The sequence below is a fragment of the Bos javanicus genome, chromosome 18 (genome assembly GCF_032452875.1).
Source record: "Bos javanicus breed banteng chromosome 18, ARS-OSU_banteng_1.0, whole genome shotgun sequence".
In the NCBI taxonomy this organism is placed as follows: domain Eukaryota; kingdom Metazoa; phylum Chordata; class Mammalia; order Artiodactyla; family Bovidae; genus Bos; species Bos javanicus.
Genome location: NC_083885.1, coordinates 60,070,067 through 60,090,677, shown reverse-complemented (window position 1 = coordinate 60,090,677; position 20,611 = coordinate 60,070,067). Strand labels below are relative to the sequence as shown.

Genomic DNA, 20,611 nt, shown 5'->3' with positions numbered 1-20,611 from the left:
AGCCATTTATTGTAGAAACAACTTGAATGTCTGTTGTTGGCTGAGTGGATAATGAAACCATGAGTATATGAAACAGGCTGGGTCCTGGGACCTTTTACTGCAGTTCTTGCACCTGGATGAACGTCTCCTGAGGCAACAGACCACAAAGAAAGTGTAAGAGACAAAGAAACTATAACCACATTCATGTGCAGTCAGCAGTTCTGAACAATAAGAGAAAAAAGGGCCACAAACCAGCTGTTAGTTCTGAGGCTCCAGAAGCAAGGCAGGTCACGGCCCTGATCCTTACTCACAGCACTGGGGATGCTGAGGAGGGCGGATCACCTCAGGTTCCTTCCAGCTTTAACCATCAATCCACACCTACCTGCACCCCCAGTTAAGGGACCACATCACCCCCTTTCTTGGCAAGAGCACGGGCACCGATTCTTATTCTCGCTTACCTTTAATGCAGCAGGCATCCCAATAGAGCCTTCCCTGAATTTCTTCTCTGCTTTAGTTAATGATTTCTGTTGATTAAAGAACCCAAGGATCCAGGTTGGTAACAAGGAAGTATAAGTGTTAGTCACTCATTCATGTCAGACTCTTTGCGACCCCAGGGACTGTACCCTGTCAGGCTCCTCTGTCCATGGAATTCTCCAGGCAAGAATACTGGAGTGGGTTGCCATTTCAATCTCCAGGGGATCTATCCAACCAAGGGATCAAACCTGGGTCTCCTGCATTGCCGACAGATTCTTTAACTTCTGAGCCCCCAGGGAAGTCCTGGTTGGTAACATACACCAAGGCAAACCCACATACATATATGTAATGACATATGTACCCATAAAGATGGAGATTTTTGTCACTTGGGACAACTTGGATGAATGTAGAGAATATTATGCTAAGTGAATCAAAACAGACAGGGAAAGATGTGGTTCCATTATGTAGAATGTAAAAAGGTGAAACTCACTAGTACCAGATAGTGGGATGGTGGTTATCTGGGGCTGGGAGGTGGGGAGATGTTGGTCGAAAGGTACAGACTTTGAGTTGTAAAATGAGTGTGTCCTGGGGAGGTGCATGCAACACGCTGACCGTAGTTAATCCTGTTCTGTTACTGCATGCTGGGAATTTGTTAGGAGAGTACCTCGTCAGTGTTGTCACCACACACAGAACATGGGGATTTGGAGGTGATGGATGTGTTGGTTCGTGGATTGTGATAAATGTTTCACAGTGTACATGTGTTACAGGGTCACGTTTTATGGTATGTATACACATAATCTTTTCAGTAGTCGGTTCTCCCCCATCAGACACACACCTCAGGTTCTCGTGTGGGGCCTCACCCCAGGAATGTGCACAGGCCACAGATGATTCCGATCTGGATCCTGCATTGAGCACCAGGGCTCTTAGCCTCCACTTCTGAGACTGAGATCAGGCCCTGGGGGAGGGAAGGGTGCTCTGCTCTGAGTGGGGCTGGACCAGGGCCTGCTGTGTGACCTCAAGGGGATCATGGGGTCAGCGGAGATGCCCCTTGCTGTGTACATGAGGCCTCACCAGGAGGGGAGTGTGATCCGAGGGAAAGTGTGGGAAAGTCCCGTGTTGGTCTCTCTGTGGGAGTTGACCATCCTGAGGCCCTCCCGAGACAGTGGCCACAGAGGACTGTCTGTTCCACATGGTGAGGGCTTCCCTGGGTGTGGGGTTGTGGCACCGGAAAGGGTTGTGTTGACTCTAAGCATTAAACAGTATGTTTTCAATTTTCATTATAGAACTGTGAAGACTCATGGACGAAGAAGCCCAGAAGAGGAAAGAACAGGAGTCAGGCATGACTCTTTCTCAGGTAGGGTCATATTCTCAGTGGATTGTCACATTGCCTTCCTGAAATGCCCTTCTCTGGATTCGCTAATCGTGTCTGACTCTGGAGTATCCTGTCTGACTCCCATACATGTACAATCACCCGGGGCCTTCCCTCAGGGCCTGTCGTCTCCACTTAGATCCTGTCTCCCCATGACCTGGTGACCTGGCCCTTGTAAGGAGGCTCCCCAGGGCACTGTCCTGGGCAGGGTTTCTCACCCACGAGTTGGAGACGGAGTCTCAGTGCTGTTGGGCAGCAGGGATTTCTTAGGGCCCATCTGGATGCTCTGTCTGCTCTCTGTCAACCAGGGTAAAGAAGCTGCACCTGGAGTCAGGTATTAACATGTATGTGGTAAAATCTGCAAAAGAGGCCAATTAGGGAAAATGAGTTCTCACTTTTTATAGCACATTTAAAACTAAATGAGGACCTCCTTGAAAACTTAAATGTTTGGGGATGGAATGGAAAGTTCAGAAACAGATGTCAGTGCTAGGCAGTGTTTCATTACACCGTCTAAAGTATGAAATCAGGTTTACTAATTTATTTTTTTATTTCTTTTTTTGACTGCACAATACAGCTTGCAGGGTCTTAGTTTCCTGAGTAGAGACTGAACCTGAAACCCTGCAGTGGAAGTGCAGAATCTTAACCACTGAACCATGAGGGAATTTCCCAACTTTACTAATCTTGGTTCAGTATTTTCTTAATGGAATAAAATAATAAATTTTGGAGTTTGTTAATAAGTATGTACCTAAAATTAAGGATAAAAATCACAGTATTATTTATAAAATATATTTATTTCCTGTACTCTGACTTCATTGCTTCAGCGTCTTTTCCCTAGTTCTGGCGAGTGGTGGCCACTCTCTAGTTGCGGCGCGCCTGCTTCTTATTGCGTTGGCTTCTCTTGTCTTGCAGCCTAGGCTCTAGAGCGCGCCAGCTTCAGCAGTTTCACCTCCTGGGCTCTACAGCTCTGGCTCACAGGCTTACTTGCCCCTCAGCATGTGGGATCTCAGACCAGGCAACAACCCGTGTCTCTTGCATTGCCCAGAGGATTCTTTACGAGTTACTAGTAGGGAGGCCCTCATATTATTTTTAATACAGGTATTTTATAGAGATTGGAAGAAATCTTCTGTATATTATTTTCTGCTTGTATTACTTTTTATTTTTTTTTTTGAACTAGAATAAGATAATATTGAGGACTTCCCTGGTGGTACAGTGGCTAAGAATGTGCTTGCCAGTGTAGGGTGCATGGGTTCCACCCCAGGTCCAGGAAAATGCCTCAGAGCAACTAAGCCCATGGGCACAACAACTGAGCCTGTGCCCTAGAGCCCGGGAGCCATAACTATGGAAGCCTGCACTCTCTAGAGCCTGTGCTCCAAAATAAGAGAAGTCACTGCAATAAGAAGCCCGGGCACTGCAGCTGCAACTAGAGAAAGCCCACTCACAGCAATGAACACCCAACATAAGCAAAATAAATAAGCTTTGAAAAAGAAATAGAATGTTGACAAAGTTACTGAGTGAAGAAGTAAAATGAAAGAAGAGAATGGGAACCCACTCCATATTATTGCCTGGAGAATTCCATGGATAGAGGAGCTGGTGGGCTGCAGACCATGGGGTCGCAAAGAGTCAGACATAACTGAGTGACTAACACAAAGTTACTGAAGTACAGTTAATTCATTTTTAATGTCCCAAAGATGCCAAAATACGCATGAATAAAAGGAAAATGTGAGTATCATCCCAGAATGAGTCAAAGGGCAACTCTTAAAAGAAGGGAATGGCCATCCACTCCAGTGTTCTTGCCTGCAGTATCCCATGGGCAGTGAAGCTGGTGGGCTGCCATCAGTGGGTTTGCGAAGAGTTTGGCATGAGTAAGCAGGTAAACAACTTCCACACACAGCAGATTGAGCTCTGAAAAAGAAACCTAGCGTCTAACTTTCCTCCTGAAGATTCTTCAGTGACTTCCAGTAGCTTTTGGATTAAAGTCCTAAATCCAAAGACCTTGTAGAAAGCAGCCTCTACCTGGCATCACCCTGCTTTGTTCCCTGTGTCCCAGTCACACTGACTGGCTTTCTGTTTAATAAATATCTTCCTGCCTCAGAGCTGGCACTCAGACTGTCCTTTGTCCTTGCAACACTCTTCCATTTCCCACCTTGCCAATCCTAAGTGTTTCTTCCTCACAGAGACTTTGTCTGATTTATCTATGTAGGTCAAGACTTTCTGTTCAATCTTCCCTTAGCACCAGGCCTGTTTCAGAGCACATATGACAATACTAATGCTAAAATTATGGATGAAATTGGCCGGCTGGCTGCTTGAATGGAAGCTCCATCACGTTCACTACTGTATGCTCAATTTGAGGCACAGAGTTGACGCTGAGTAAATTTTGATTGAATGAGAGAAAAAAATAAAGGCAACTCTTGTTTAAGTCAATTGTTTACACATGCATGCATGAGTGCATGGATATGTAACTCCATGGTTTTATTAGAAGACATTATCTCATAAATATGTTTTATGCTTTGTAGCAGTTGCAACTCTATCTTAAGTGTATTCCATGGCCTTAAGCTTTTTCTGCCTTATCATAAGAATGATATTTACATTGTGCGGGCTGGCAGGGAGAGGGTGTGACCCTGCATAGTGACCATTTATGCTGTTCTATTGTATTTCAGATTCCTTGAATCTGTTTCACATATTCTCAGGGAACTCTGTGGATGGTCTTTATGCTCTGTTACTTAACTCTTTGATTCCTTAGGTTCAGTTGTCACTCCCAACCACCTGAACTCAGATGCTGTTGCCTCATTGCTTAAGCATTTGATCAGAGCAATTTCTTAAAGTGAAAAAGTTTTCTCCCCAGTAAGATGGACACAGATCTTTCTCTAACGTGTTATTATGTTGGTGACAAGTTCATCCATGTGAAGTCTTTAGAGTAATGCTTAGTGTATAGGAAGTGCTGAAACACCTATCGTTAGTGTGATGATGTCGTCATCACAATGTGTGTCCTTTTAAAGCCACTGTGGACTTTGTAGTCTCTGAAGATACCAGTCTTGCTATAATTAATCTACATAGTGAATGTCACTCAGTGTAGAGTGTAAGTAACACTTCTGCATAGACAACCCATTGATTGAATTTTTTTTTGTATGTTCTTCATGGAGAATTCATACTGGACAGAAACCTTACATATGTAATGAGTGTGGCAAAGCTTTTAGTGCATATTCAGACTTAACTAGACATCAAGCCGTTCATACAGGAGAGAAACTGTATAAATGTGACGTATGTGGAAAATCCTTTAGTCAAAATACAACACTTACAGTTCATCAGAGAATTCATACTGGAGAGAAACCATATAAATGTGATATATGTGGCCAGTGCTTTATTTGAAATGCACACCTTGGGATTCATTGGAGAATTCATACTGGAGAGAAATCGTATAAATGTGCTGAGTGTGGCAAAGCTTTTAGTGCACATTCAGACTTAAGTAAACATCAAGCACTTCATACAGGAGGGAAACCATATACATGTAATTTATGTGGCAAAGCCTTCAGTCTCAGGTCTTATTTTATGTTCAATTGGAGAATTCATACTGGAGAGAAACCATATCAGTGTGATGTATGTGGCCAGTGCTTTAGTCGAAATTCATACCTTAGGAATCATCGGAGAACTCATACTGGAGAGAAACCTTACAAATGTAATGAGTGTGGCAAAGCCTTCAGTCAGAGTTCAGGCCTTATAACTCTTCAGAGAATTAATACTTTAGAGAAAACGTATAAATGTGATGAATGTGGCAAAACTTTTAGTGCACATCCAGACTTAACTAAACATCAAGCAGTTCACACAGGAGAGAATCCATATAAATGTAATTTATGTGGCAAAGCCTTCAGGTACAGGGCTTCCTTTGCAGTTCATCACAGAACTCATACTGGAGAGAAACCATACAAATGTGATGAGTGTGGCAAAGCTTATAGTGCACGTTCAACCTTTATTTACCATCAAGCAATACATACAGGAGAGAAATCATATAAATGTAATTTGTGTGGCACAGCCTTCAGGTACAGGACCGACTTTTCAGTTCATCAAATAATTCATAATGGAGAGTAACCTTACAAATGTCCTGAGTGTGGCAGAGATTTTAGTCAGAGTTTAGTCCTTACAGTCAATCAGAGAGTTCATACAAAAGAGAAACCATGTAAATATGATATGTGTGGTCGGTGCCATACTCAAATTGCACACCTTGGAATTAATTGGAGAATTCATACTGGAGAAAAATCTCACAAATGTAATGAGTGGCAAAGCCTTTAGTGCATGTTCAGCCTTAACTGACCATTAGGCAGTTCATACAGGAGAGAAACCATAGACATGTAATTTATGTGCAAAGCCTTCAGTCACAGGAATCACTTTTCAGATCTTCTGAGAATCCATACTACAGTGAAAACTTACAAATGTAATGAATGCAGTAAAGCATATCATCCGTTTGACCCTCAGAAAATTCACACTGGAGGAAAACCACACAAATGTGTTGTATGTGGCAAAGCTTTGATTCTGTGTTCAGACTTAAGTAACCATCAGGTAATTAATTCTGAATTGAGATCTACCCACATCGTGAACGTGGCAGGTGTTTTGGAAGGCATTCATTTCTTATAAAGCAAGAGAAAATTCATGCTGGAGAGAAGCTATACATTTAGAGTGCAGTCAATCTTAAGTGACCATAAGGTAACTCTTATGGAGGGAACCATATACATGTAATGTGTGGCCAGGTCTTCAGTAACAGGTCTTGTCATTCACATCATCAGAGAATTCATAGTGCAGAGACACCTTACAAACGTAAGGTGGGGAACATACTGGAACAGTACTTTACAAATGCATTGGGGGTGGGAAAAGTTTCATCTTGAGTTGGATGCATTTGACAACAAGAGTCCATATTGAAGAGGAGTCATGGAAATGTGTGGGCAAGGGCTTTCTCCAGGCTCCGAGTGCACTAGACCTCAAATTACACGTCTTTCAGAGAAACTACACAGATATAATGTGCACGCTAAAACTTTAACCCAGAGTTCAAATCTGTGAAACATGAAAGAATTTATATTGGAGAGCAAGCTTGTACAGGTAATGAATGTTGTATAGTTTTTTTTTATCAGATATTCACACCTTGGGCATAATGAGGTAATTTATGCAGATCAGAAACTGAACAGATATACTGAATATGAAAACACTTCTAAGAAAGCCAGTATGTCTTCAAGATTCACTAAGAAATTCATATTGGGGAGAATCCTTATAGATGTAATTAATTTGCTAAGTTTTTAGACCAGTGCTTACAGCAGGCCACATATCAGACAATGCATATTAGGAAAAATAAATCTTTTTTTTTTTTTTAGGAAAAATAAATCTTTAGTTTTCCAACATTAACCTCCAATACTATCACAGAATAATTATATTAAATATGTTGAAACTTATGGCATGAGGTGTATATTAAATATGTTGAAACTGAAGGACATGTAGGAGGATAGCCCAGTATCTTCAGTGTGTAAAGTATTTAATTAGTGGAGTTTTCTTGAGAAGGCCATATTACTATTGAGAGGGTAACAGGCAGGAAGGCCAGTGGTCTCCAAATGGAGGAAATAGGCTGAAAGTGTCAGACATTTTTCTCTCTCTTAAGCGGCAGGAGGAAACAAACAAGTGATATTTTTTTTCCTTCTCTATACAAATTTAAAAGGAGGTTTCTCTTAAAATACTGTGTTGCCATAATGACACCTGGTTTCACCTGAAGTTAACTATTCTCAAACCTTGAGTTAACCAATGCATTTTTCTTATGGAAATGTTTGTCTTAAGCTATGTTAATGTACTATGCATTTACCCCAGACTCTGTCTTCAAACCAGTATGTTATACTCAGACATTTTTCCCCTAATCTATGTAAACAAAACTATTTGTATGGCAATCTGCCCTTCTGCAAGATTCAAGTCAATCGTTTTATGGCCTGGGATTGAGAGAGTCATTTCCTAGGCAGGTTGATAGGGAGTCTAGGGGTCCCCAAAGAGAGAGGGGTCTGGAATTCTCACCATTCCTTAGGATTATATACCAATAATGTATCCTGCCTAAGGACAGTCTTTGGATTCAACCTTCTGTTATTTTAAAAAGTTAATTATGGGAGTAGACCTGGTCTTTACAAGGATGTATCTTGCCTGAGGGCAGTGTTATCTTAAAATGTAAATTATGGGAGTAGGTCGGAGGAGGTCTTTACAACCTCCAGACATTCTTTGGATTATATAACCTCATTATTAACACTAGCAAGGGGGTACTCTTTCTGCCCCCTTCTGATGCCTATGTCAGAAGCTTTCTCTATCTCCTTTATACTTTAATAAACCTTTATTACACAAAAGCTCTGAGCGATCAAGCGGCCAAGAATCCCGGTGTATTCGCGTGATTCAACAACAACCTTTCAGGATGACTCGTCTGGTGCCAAGATTATCCTAAAATACATTTTATGGATGAGGGGCCTGGTGCCATTCTGAGTTTTAAGACATTTCCTTTCTTTTGTTAACAGACTGCTAGTGACTATATAACATTCAGCTGAAGACTAGCAGGGGGGTACTCTTTCCACCCCCTTCTGATGGCTATGTCAAAAGATTTCTCTATCTCCTTTATACTTTAATAAAACTTTATTACACAAAATCAAGCCTCGTCTCTGGCCCTGGATTGAATTCTTCTCCTCCAGAGGCCAAGAATCCCGGTGTCTTTTCATGGTTCAGCAACAACCTTTCACTATGACTTTTTTGCAGTAGTTTGAAAACCTTCTGCAGCTGTCTTACAGGCCTTTCATGACAGTGTCTGCAGAGAAATTAGTAAGATGAAGAGGCTAAGCTGATTAAGTGTGGTTCATTCATATCCATCTTTCCTGAAAAAACAGGAACACTGAATTATTCAATTTACTGGTGTGTGAATTGGCATCAGGTAAGGGCAGAGAATAATGTAAAACTGTGCCATAACTTATCATGCTTGTTATGTTCAGGGCGCCCTTCCATACACAGACCACAACGTGTTGTAGGACTGGGTGCTATATCATCTGACCATCGAGACAGCAGTTATCTGAGTGGAATTTAATTTTAAAAAATCAAATAGTATGTATATGTGTATGATTGACATTTAACTGCTGCCATTACCATTTGCTACTGTTTTATTCAGAATGTATCATGGATCTCCTCTTTTGATTCATAAAATGTAATTACTTTCTCCACAACCCTGGATGAATCATGTTCTTCCCACCAACAGGGTTTTATCCAACCTCAGTATTTTGTAACAGATGGTAACAATGCAATGTTAGGCTCTTGGGGCTGAAACAATCTATGAGAATTGCTTTCCACAATGGAACCAAAGATCATGCAATTTGGGAATTACATATACACAATTTGCATTTGAGTTACTCTGCTTCAGAACATTCAGACAGCTGTAATTAAAATACTATAGCAGTGCATTTTCAGATCAAAATATATTTAAATAGAAAAGTTGTGGAGTTTCCCAGCAGTCCAGTGGTTCAAACTCCACACTTCACTGCAGAGGGCACAGGTTTAATTCATGATCAGGGAAGTATGATTCTGCAAGACACCAGGCAGGCACCCCCACCCCCCAAAAAAAGGTACAAAAATTTAAACTTCGAAATTTTAAAGATCTAATTGAAGTTGAATGATTCACGAATCAGGTGGCACCCTATCTAGTTCATTCAGAGGTGCTCAAAGGAACTGTACAACATGGAAGGCTTCTGTAGGTAGAAACTAGATGGGACAAGAAAATTATTCACAAACACAGTGCTTCAGGTCTGGTCTCCTATGTAGGGGTGTGTGCAGGAGGAGGGTGTAGCCAGCGTCTTGCCCTGCAGATTACTGCACTATTGTCCTGGAAATTCCAGGCAGTGACTCCTGGTCACGTTTTTAAGCAGGCAGATACCACAGTGAAGTGTTGGTTTGCCCTCCTGGAAGCAGTGGCTCCACCTTGGGTCTGTCTCTTCTTTTTAACACGACCTGAACCTTGCCATGCGTCAATGAGTGTGCCCTGTATGAATAGGTGTCTTCATGTTCTTTCTGTATTGCTTGACATGAAGAGAAAATAAGCATACAGTTGTTTAGTCATAAAATCGTGTCCAACTCTGTGACCCATAGACTGTAGCTCGCCAGTCTCCTCTGTGGAATTTCCCAGGCAAGAGTACTGGAGTGGGTTGCCATTTCCTCCTCCAGAGGATCTTCTTGACCCAAGGATCAAACCTTCATCTCCTGGATTTACAGGCAGACTGTTTACTGCTGAGCCAGCTGGGAAGCCCCAGATAACAAGGTGAGTCTTAAATTTTAATGATAGATATTCTAATTCTAGCATCAAGGCAGGGAAATGAAAAATACCCATTTTTGAAATGTCATTTGTACCACCCCACCTGAAAGTGAGAGATAAAGGCTTGTAGTTGGGAAATTATTTAAAATTTTTATTATGTAAACTTTTAAGGTTTGTTTTGAAAGACTTGAAACAGTTTTTTCTTACAATCTTCAATTTTCTTCTTTTCTATTTCCGTATATAAATTTTCAGTAAAGTTCACTCCAATGTAATGACTTCTTTCACTCTTTTGATAACTTCACAAACATAGCCATGTGTATTCTTAATTTCTCAGCCACTGTGCAGCAAGGCAAGGCCATGAGACCAGTTTTACCAAATACAGTGTGAGTGCAAGTGATGCATTACTCATCTGAATGATGTTATAAATAAATCACCCAGGGAACTCCCTGGTGAACCAATTTGATTTCTGTGCTTTCACTGTCCGGAGGGCCTGAGTTCAAGCTCTGGTCAGGGAACTAACATTCTGCAAACTGCATGGCATGTAAAAAAAAAAAAAATCACCAAGACCCTTTGTCAATCTCCAACTGGATTAATTGACCCAAATGTGGCCTAGCTATTGCTCCAAGCAATTACTGATGCAATATCAGTATAGTTTTCTACCAGCCTGTAAATTGTTTTTTTTTTTTTAACTAAAGTTCTGTTTAATGTGGGGATGATTCATTTGTTTATTTTTGGCTGTGCTGGGTCTTATTTGTTGGGCTCAGGGCTGCTCTCTAGTGGTGCTCGGGCCTCTCATTGTGGTGACTTTTCTTGTTGCAGAGCACGGATCTAGGTCATTTGGGCTCAGTAGTTGTAATGCTTGGACTTAGCTGCCCTGTGATATATGATGTCTTCCTGGACCAGGGAGCTAACCTGTGTTCCCTGGCAGGTGGGTTCCTAACCACTGGACCTACAGTGAAGTCTCTCATCTAATGTTTGTATAAGCACCTGTGAGATCCACTGAGGGGAAGCTGAAACCACAAATAAATTCTCCCAGACTGAATTTTTTGTTTGTTTGTTTGTTTCGTTGGTTGTTTTAAATTATGGGGGTTCTTAAGGTTAACCATTATATGTCTTTGTATTCACCTTTTAATTTGATCTTTTCAGACATACAAATAAAACTATAAGAAAGCTTTTTCTGTGTGTGTGTGTGTGTGTGCGCACGCATGTGCGCTAAGTCACTTCAGTCCTGTCTTACTTTTTGTGACCCTAAGGACTGTAGCCTCCCAGGCTCCTCTGCCCTTTTGTCTCCTGCACTGGCAGGCAGACTCTTTACTACTAGTGCCTCCTGGAAAGCCGAAAGCTGTTACTAATGAGTTCTAAAAATAATGCAGTGTAGAAGTTTCTCTTATTTAAAGGATCCACCATCTGGCTATTGAGTAGTAATAGCCCAACAGCCCCTCAAGTCAATAAGACACAAGACAAGTCACTACAAGAGGGTGCAAAGAATGCAGCCTTCAAAATAGTCTAAGAAAGTGAAAGCCCTTGTCCAAGCAGACAAAAGGAAGGTTAAAATAATGGCAGGGACCATTAATGGCTGGGACCCCTTATGACAAATTCCCCTGAGAGCTGGTCCAGTCTATTTGACTGGCTGCCAAATATAACCCTGTGTGTACCTTCCAGACCAAGTTCTCAAAACAGAACAAAATACCTAAAAAGATCGGGTAGAACATTGATATCACAAAGGTACAAGGAGAGAAATGCAGGTTCGTCTTAGGACTTTATCCTTTAGGGTCGGAATTCTGAAAAGATGTTTTACAAACCTGGCTTTCTCTAGCCAGTTTTGGAATGTCAAAAAGAGCTCCCATGTTGGCCATTTTTAAAGCAGAATTTCCTTAGTACCCAGTCAAGTACCCCCAAGTATAAATTCCATACCTACATAAAGCTGGCTCAGGTTTAGTTGGAGGTTGGAGTCCTGATGCTTCTTCTCTTGGTCAGTCCAGATGACTCAGTGTTCGCTTGTTTTTCTGCTGTGCTGGATCTTTTGCCTTGCATGGGCTTTCTCTAGTTTCAGCAAATGGGGGCTACTCTGTAGTTGCTGTGTGCAGGCTTCTCGTAGCTATGGCAGTGAGCCTACTGTAGCCCACTAGGTACTAGGAGAAATAGTGAAGGTCGCTCAGTCACGTCCGACTCTTTGTGACCCCATGGACTGTAGCCATCAGAGGAGCCTGGTGGGGTCACAAAAAATCGGACACGACTGAGTGACACTTTCACTTTTTCTCCTAGTTTTCAGATCTCCCAGTTATTGGTTGATCACCCTGAATTTTCCTTGGCAGTGCAGTAACGGACTTAGTTCAAACACACTGAGTGGACTCTCAAACTTATCTGGACTTGCTGAGGAGGTGGATGGCCCCATGAGGCGCTTACTGATGTACCAAGGTCAGTATCTCCAAAGCACAGACTGGTGCCTGTTTTTCTGCACTGTCGGTGGGTCACTGTAATGTCTAATGAACTTGATCCTTGAAGAACTGGGATGTCAAGACACTTTTCTCCTTACAGGTGTTAGTAGGAAGTAGCTGGTTGTAAGGTTGTGTGTTTCACATTCTAGCTTGTCATCCCTACACAAATCCAGTTGTTTACTTAAACTGCTTAAATTAATTCTAATTGCAGGAATATCTGGGTTTCTGGGTCCAGCCACCACCCTACATTAAACCCGAGCCCCGCCACCACACCAGGTTTCAGTTCCCAGACCTCTGAATATCTTCAGCCTCATCAGCAGGACTCCTGTTAAGAATAAACTTTACAGCCTAATGAGCCCACGGAATTTTAAGTTTTTACTTTAAAACTGTTCTGTGACAGTTACCTAAACTAGGGAGGAATCAATGGTGCAACATAAGACACGGAAGACCCTAAAGTATTTCTAAACCCAGACAAGCTATGCTGGGAACCAAACGAAAGAACGTGCACCCGCTGGCCCCACCCCTCCGCGCCTCTCGGCAGGAAGCTGGCAAGTGCCCTACGCCCCGCCCTTCTCAATGGCGTCTGCTCAGGCCCCGCCCCTCTGCTCAGGCCCAGCCCCCAGCTCTTCCCTCTTTACCCAGGTCCGCGAGTTTCCAGCAAGTTCCAAAACCATGACTGTGGAGCTGAGATAACTGTCGGGAACATGAGGTACCTTTTTTTCCCCCTAAACTGCACCTGGGTGTCCCCTCTCCTCCATTTGCGAGGTCTTCGGACCGTCAAATTACCCTCACCTGCTCCTCCACACCTGAGTAATTTCAGTTTTGACCCTCAGAGGCCGGACTCATGTATGGATGTGAATATGGATGTGAGAGTTGTGCTACAAAGAAAGCTGAGCACCGAAGAACTGATGCTTTTAAACTGTGGTGTTGGAGAAGACTCTCGAGAGTCCCTTGGACTCTAAGGAGGTCCAACAAGTCCATCCTAAAGGAAATCAGGCCTGAATATTCATTGGAAGGACTGATGCTGAAGCTGAAACTCCCAATACTTTGGCTACCTCATGCAAAGAGCTGACTCATTGGAAAAGACCCTGATGCTGGGAAAGATTGAAGGCAGGAGGAGAAGGGCATGACAGTTGATGACATGGTTGGATGGCATCACTGACTCAATGGACATGAGTTTGAGTAAACTCCAGGAGTTGGTGATGGACAGGGAGGCCTGGCATGCTGCAGTCCATGGGGTCGCAAAGAGTTGGACACGACTGAGCGACTGAACTGAACTGAGTTCTTAAATATTTTGTAACTGTTTGGGTAATTTTCTTCTTTTCTATGAAAGGATAAACGCAGATAAGGATTACTGCTACAGCTCTTCTGCTAGAGTGGAGTAGGGCTGAGATGGCAGCAGGACCCTCTGTTGCTGAGAAAAGTCATGGGCGGAGGCCAGTCTAGGCGGATTTTCCAGTTGCGTCCAATACAAGTCCTGTCAGGGTTAGATTTAGTGATTTAGGTTAAGTATAAAGATTTGTTGTGGGTCACATGGGTTTACGCTGAATAGAGATTATGCTATTAATGTGATGAATCCAGAGCCTCCACTATGATTGTATAAAACTGTTGAAGAGCGGCTGTAATTTGTATCTGCTCGGCCATGTCATCACCCAATAAATAGAAAAGACATAATTCTGACCCCTTTCCCATCCTGTGAAAAGTTGGAAAAGAGTGTGGTAACAAGAATTAGTATTATTGTGGAAATTCCTTGATGATCTTGTTGCAGGGCTTCATGCTTTCAGAGCCAAGGGCCTGGGTTTGACCCCTGGTTGGGGAAAAAAAAATTAGTATTGTGATAAAAAGCATGTGCTCAGTCGAGTCCAACTGTTTGATACTGCATGGACTGCGGTTCACCAGGTTCCTCTGTCCTTGGGATTTCCAGCAAAGAATACTGGAGCAGGTTGCCATTTCCTCCTCCAGGGTGTCGTCCTGGCCCAAGGAACGAACCCATGTCTCCTGCATTGGTGGACACATTCTTTACCAACTGTGCCACCTGGGAAGCCCAGATAAGAGGCAGGAGTAAATATCTTAAGAATTGATTAATATTAGAATTACAGTGTATGTATCATACTGTAAATTCTACAGTAGATCATGTGACAAATAGTACTACGGGTACAAACATTGAGGAATAATCTATTTTTGCATTGAGGATAATCTAAAGTGATAATTTTAAGGTTTAGATTGTGATTCAGTGTTCATTTGAGTTGATTATTTCTTGTCTCTATGAATAAATATGGTTGAAATTAGACTGATGATAGACACATTTGAGACTGGTTTTACATAGGAATGGATATATAATACTTCTATAACTGTTAGAGTTTGTTGTTATACTTGGTATTGTTAATATGAATATTGTGAGAAGTGTAAAGGAGGTAAATAAGTTTATTACTTTTATTTGAGGTTGCACTTGTTTTTTAGTCCCTCAGACTGATGGAAAACTACAATCCTTTAAAAACTTGAAAAAACCATCTTGTTAGGTATGGAACCATGAATTAGCAGTTCTTGCATATTATTTGTTCAATAAGATTTAGTTTTATGTTACTAGATTCATAATGTAGTATTTATGTTTTTTAAAAAACATTTACAGTATAAGCATGGTAAAATGATTTGGAAATCCCATCACTTCACAGGAAATAGATGGGGAAACAGTGGAAACAGTGGCTGACTTTATTTTTCTGGGCTCCAAAATTACTCTAGTTGGTGATTACAGCCATGAAATTAAAAGACGCTTACTCCTTGGAAGGAAAGTTATGACCAACCTAGACCTCATATTAAAAAGCAGAGACATTACTTTGCCAACAAAGGTCCGTCTAGTCAAGGCTATGGTTTTTCCAGTGGTCATGTATGGATGTGAGAGTTGGACTATAAAGAAGGCTGAGCACCAAAGAATTGATGCTTTTGAACTGTGATGTTGGAGAAGACTCTTGAGAGTCCCTTGGACTGCAAGGAGATCCAACCGGTCCATCCTAAAGGAGATCAGTCCTGGGTGTTCATTGAAAGGACTGATGTTGAAGCTGAAACTCCAGTACTTTGGCCACGTGATGGGAGGAGCTGACTCATTGGAAAAGACCCTGATGCTGGGCAAGATTGAGGGCAGGAGACGAAGGGGATGACAGGATGAGATGGTTGGATGGCATCACCACCTCAGTGGACATAGGTTTGGGTGGATTCCAGGAGTTGGTGATGGAAAGGGAAGCCTGGCGTGCTGAGGTCATGGGGTCACAAAGAGTCAGACAGGACTGAGTGACTGAACTGAACTGAACTGTGTAAGTAGAGAATGTTTCGCTTAATAACTTTTTGTTATTTTGATGACTGTCTTTTTGTATTGCACAATATAGCTGACATGAACTACTTGTTAATGTCATAAAATGCCTATATGTCTATCTAGTGATAGATTTCTAAGACGTATTTAGAAAAGTGTTTTGTTTTTTGCTTTTTTTTTTTTTTTTAATTAGGCAATTCCCTGACAGTCCAGTGGACAGAATTCAGTAGTTTCACTGCAGCGAGCCTGGGTTTAATGCATGGTCAGGGAACTAAGATTTCCTAAGCACCATGGTCTAGGAAAAATACGTATTATGTATGTACGTGTATACGTATGTGTAGGGCTGTGTGTATGTTTGTGTGTGTGTGTGTTTTTTTAAGGAATGAAGTATTTGTTGAACAGTTGTCAACTAACACTTACTTTTTACATTATTCATTAGAATGCTTCTTTTGCATTATTTACCATTCCAGTGTATTGCCTCCAGTGCTTGCTCAATTACTCAGTCCTGTTTGTGATCTGGTGGACTGTAGCCTTCCAGGTTCCCCTGTCCATGAAGTTTTTTTCAGGTAAGAATAGTGCAGTGGGTTGCGATATCCTGCTTCAGGGGATCTTCCCGACCCAGGGATTGAAGCCCCCTGTCCGGTGTCGTCTGCATTGACATGTAGTTTTTTTTATCACTGAGTCACCTACATAGCCCTGTATGTTCTTTACCATTTAAATATATATAAGTATGTATAAAGTGTGTACAATATATTATTTTTTGTCCTCAATTATGAGACAGCAGTGTGTTTAATACCAGGTAAAATGAACTCTGAGGTCATGGTGGGGAAATACACTTTTTCTTGAGAACTGACATGAGTTTGCATAAAATGAATGTTCACTGATTGTGTCTTTGAAACTACACGACCCTGAAATTAATTTGAATTACATGTGACCACTCTTCCTGTTTTAAAGAATTCTATTCCTTTAGTGTTCTATAGTTTTAAGATCATCATTGTGAAGATTCATAATTCCTTTCAAGATGGGTATGACTTTTGGTATCATACCATGTGTTTGACAAGAAACAGTTTATTTATAAATTATAATTAATACAATGCCTATGCTTCTTTATATCTTGTAGATATGTCTCATATACATATGATCAAGAAATTATAGGCAGAAGAATTCAGTGGTAAACGAGAAATTTTTCAGAGTGATCTTTGGAAGAGCCAAAAGTCATGAAATCAGAGATTTTTTCCTCAGGAAGATCCAGGGAACTCTGTATCATTTTTAGTGTCTGTGGACAGATGATGAAAGAAATGACAAAGGAATGTCTATAACCCATAAGAAAAACCTGACTGATGAAAGAGATCGTCATAGTAGAAGTGATGCAGGAAATAAGCCTGTTGATAGGCATGGATCAAGCTTTCAGGATGAATTACAGATAGTTCAATCTGAAGGGACAATTTTTGAATGTAGTCAAGTTATGATGAATATCAAAAGCAGCGACTCAGGTTTACCGCCTCAGAGAACTCGTAGTGTCTGTAGAGGTATTTCTGATAAACATGAGAGTGTTGTTACATATCCTTCAGAACTGGCAGCAGACCATGAAGTACACAAGAAAAAACTTTACAAATATAATGAGTGTGACATAACCTTTCTTCAGGACTCGTAACTCACTAGACATCAAGGAGTCCATACAGGAGGAAAACCGTATAAATGCGGTGTGTGTGGCAAGGCCTTTAATCAAACTGAATAACTTGCAGTTTATCGGAGAATTCATACTAGAGAGAAACCCTATAAATGTGATGTATGTGGCAAGGCCTTTAGTCGAACTGCAAGCCATCAGGCAGTTCGTACAAGAGAGAAAGCATATAAATTTATGTGTCAAAGTCTTCAGTTCCAGGTCTTTGCAGTTCATTGGTGAGCTCATATTGGAGAGAAAATACATAAATATGATGTATGTGGCAAGGCCTTTAGTCAAAGTGCAAAACTTGCAATTCATCAGAGAATTCACACTGGAGAGAAACCATATAAATGTGATGTACGTGGCAAAGCCTTTAGTCAAACTGCATACCTTGCAGTTCATCGGAGAATTCATACTAGAGAGAATCCATATACATGTGATGTATGTGGCAAGCCCTTTAGTCAAACTGCAAAACTTGCAATTCATCAGAGAATTCATATTGGAAAGAAGCAATATAAATGATGTATGTGGCAAAGCCGTTAGTCAAACTACACACCTTGCAGTTCATCAGAGAATTCATACTGGAGAGAAGCCATATAAATGTGGTGTGTGTGGCCATGGCTATATTTGAAACACCCAGCTTAGAAATCATTGGAGAGTTCATACTGGAGAGAAACCATGTAAGTGTGATTTATGTGGCAAGGCCATTAGTAAACTTGCACTTCATCAGAGAATTCATACTAAAGAGAAACCATATATATGTGATGTATGTGGCAAGGCCTTTACTGTAAATACATACCTTGCTGTTCATCGGAGAATTCATACTGGAGAGAAACCATATAAATGTGATGTATGTGGGAAGGCCTTTAATCAAATTACAAACCATTCAGTTCGTCAGAGAATTCATACTGGAGAGAAACCTTACAAATGTAACAATTGTGACAAACATTTTAGTGCACAGTCATTGCTTCAGTCGTGTCCAACTCTCTGCGACCCCATAGATGGCAGCCCACTAGGCTCCTCTGTCCCTGGGATTCGCCAGGCAAGAATACTGGAGTGGGTTGCCATTTCCTTCTCCAATGCATGAAAGTGAAAAGTCAAAGTGAAGTTGCTCAGTCATGTCTGACTCCTAGCGACCTCATGGACTGCAGCCTACCAGGCTCCTCCGTCCATGGGATTTTCCAGGCAAGAGTACTGGAGTGGGGTGCCAGTGCCTTCTCCATAACTAGACATCAGGCAGTTCATATAGGAGAGAAAGCGTAGAAATGTAACTTATGTGCAAAGTGTTCTGTCCCAGGTTTTATTTTGCAGTTCATTGGAGTACTCATGTTGGAGAGAAACCATGCAAATGTGATGTATGTGGCCAAAGCCTTACTCTAAACATACAACTTAGAATTTATTGGAGAATTCATACTGGAGAAAAGCCATACAAATGTGATGTATGTGGCAAGGTTTTAGTCAAACTATAAACCTTGCAGTTCATTGGCGAATTCATACTGGAAACCTTAAAAATGTAAAAATTGTTATAAATGTTTAGGCACTATCAACCTTAACTCATCATCAGGCAGTTCATACAGGAGAGAAACCATATAAATATGATGTATGTGACCAGTGCTTTACTTGAAATGACCATCTTAGAAACCATTGGATAATTCATACTAGAGAGAAACATTAGAAATGGAACAGTTGTGAGTACATTATAGTGCAAATATAATGAGTGTGGCAAAGCCTTTAGTCCAAGTTCAGGCCTTATCATTTTTCAGAGAATTCACACTGTATAAAAACGAAAGAAGTGAATGTGGAAATGCTTCTAGTGCATGTTCAGCCTTAACCATTAGGCAGTTCAAACAGGATAGAAACCATGTGGCAAAGCCTTCAGTCAAAGGAATGACATTGCAGATCATCTGAGAATCCATACTGTAGTGAAAACTTACAAATACAGTGAATGCAGTAAAGTGTATAAACTTTTTGACCTTCAGAAAAGTCAAACTGGTGGGAAACCACACACATGTGGTAGGTGTGGCAAAGCTTGATTCTGTGCTCAGACCTCACTAACCATCAGGTAATTCATTTTGAATTGAAATCTTACCCATGTAGTGCATGTGGTACCAAGTGCCATGGAAGTGGTTCAGTTTTTACAAAACATGAGAAAATTCATACTGATGAGAAGCCATACATTTAGAGCATGGTAAATCCCTCCTGTCTTAAGATTGGAGGGAAACATATAACTGTAACATGTATAGACCTGGCTTCAATAACAGGTCTCATCATTCCCATCATCAGAGAATTCATAATGCAGAAACACCTTACAAATCTTAAGTGTGGCAAATCCTTCAGGTGGCATTCAGGCCTAAAAAGGCATCAGGTGATCCATATTCGAGAGACCTTCCAAATGTAATCAGTGTGGCTAGGCTTTTGTCAGGTGTATACATGTTAGGCTTCTTGAGAATATTCACACTAGATAGAACCTGTATCATAGTAATGAGCATGTCAAGGTTTTTGAATAACAATCTGAAGTCATGATTCAGTAAAGAAGTCATTCTGGAGAGAAAGCTTACAAGTGACATGGTTGTGTAAAACCTTAACTCGGGGCTCACATCTCACCAACCATCAGATGATCCATCCTAAAGAGAACCTTACAAGTGTATGTAATGTGTCAAGGCTTTTAGGTACTGCCTTAAACTTAGGGTTCACCAAATACTTTACATTTAGAAATGCAATGATTATGGCAGTTTTCACAATTACTGCCCACACTCTAGGTATGTAAGAATATATATCCTGGAGTTAAACCACACAAGGCAGTTTTTGTCGGGAGGATTTTCACGAAACATCAAGTTGGGGAACATTCTGAGCAATGCTTTACAAATGCAATGGGAGTGGGAAAGTTTCAGCTTGAATTTAAGTATTAGACAACAAGAGTCCATAATGAAGAGGAGTCTTAGAAATGAATGCGCAAGGGCTTTCTGCAGGCTTCAGAGTACACTAGACTTGAAAATATATCTCTTTCAGAGAAACAACACAAAAGTAATGTGTATGCTAAAGCTTTAACCCAAAGATCAAAACTGAAACATGAGAGGATTTATATGTA

General features: G+C 41.2%; 1 pseudogene; it reads left to right on the top strand.

The window, feature by feature from the left end:
• LOC133229463 (zinc finger protein 160-like) overlaps positions 1 to 5,924 on the top strand; it is a 28,512-nt pseudogene extending 22,588 nt beyond the window's left edge.
• Positions 5,925 to 20,611: the final 14,687 nt, after the last annotated feature.